General features: G+C 49.0%; 1 protein-coding gene across 1 annotated transcript in view; it reads left to right on the forward strand.

Moving 5' to 3' along the window:
• Slc1a1 (solute carrier family 1 member 1) overlaps positions 1-771 on the forward strand; it is a 74,916-nt gene that overhangs the window by 14,534 nt on the left and 59,611 nt on the right. The window lies entirely within an intron of this gene.

The following is a 771-nucleotide window of genomic DNA, read 5'->3' on the forward strand; positions in this document are numbered from 1 at the left end:
TTTTCTTTAAGGGATTTGTTGATGTCTTCCAATTTTTTGTTTGTCTTTTCCTCCATTTCTTTGAGGGAATTTCTCATTTCCTTTTTAAGGGCCTCAAACATTCTCCTGAAGTGATGTTTTAGGTAATTTTCTTCTTCTTCACCTATATTTGGTTGTTCAAGTCTTGCTTTTGTTCGTTCACTAGATATTTCTGGTGTCATGTTGCTTTTTGTGGTATTGTCTGTGTTTTCACCTTGTCTACCCATCTTTTTCTCTATTTGGTATAGTTGGGGCTGAATGTGACTCTGGCGATCAATCTTCCAGATGCCAGTGGATCCAAGGCTCAGATGGTTGCTCGTCATGGTGCAGTCAGTGCCACGATTCCAGTCACCCCATTGGTCACTCTGTGTTCCTGGAGGTTGCTTGGCACTCAGGGTTTGCTTCGCTGCTATGGAGTTTGCTCTCAGGCCTGCTCTGGCCTAGGTTGCCAGCTCAGACCTGTTTCTGTAAATATCCCTGTTCTGGGTTTGCTCCTGCTGAGGTCTGTGGCTTAGGGTTGGTCCCACAAAGGTCTCTGGCTCCAGTCTACTCCCTTGGAGGTTCCAGACTTGGGTGTGCCCAGACCCACAGAGGTCCTATCTCAGGCCTACTCCCTCCGAGGTTCCAGACTCATGCCCGGACCCGCAGAGGTTTCTGGTTCCTGTCTACTCCTTTGGAGTTCCCAGACCAAAGCCTGGGCCTGCAGAGGTCCTGGCTCAGGCCTCCTCTGTCGGAGGTCCCAGACTCACATCC

This window comes from Microtus ochrogaster, chromosome 8, assembly GCF_000317375.1.
Source record: "Microtus ochrogaster isolate Prairie Vole_2 chromosome 8, MicOch1.0, whole genome shotgun sequence".
Taxonomy (NCBI): domain Eukaryota; kingdom Metazoa; phylum Chordata; class Mammalia; order Rodentia; family Cricetidae; genus Microtus; species Microtus ochrogaster.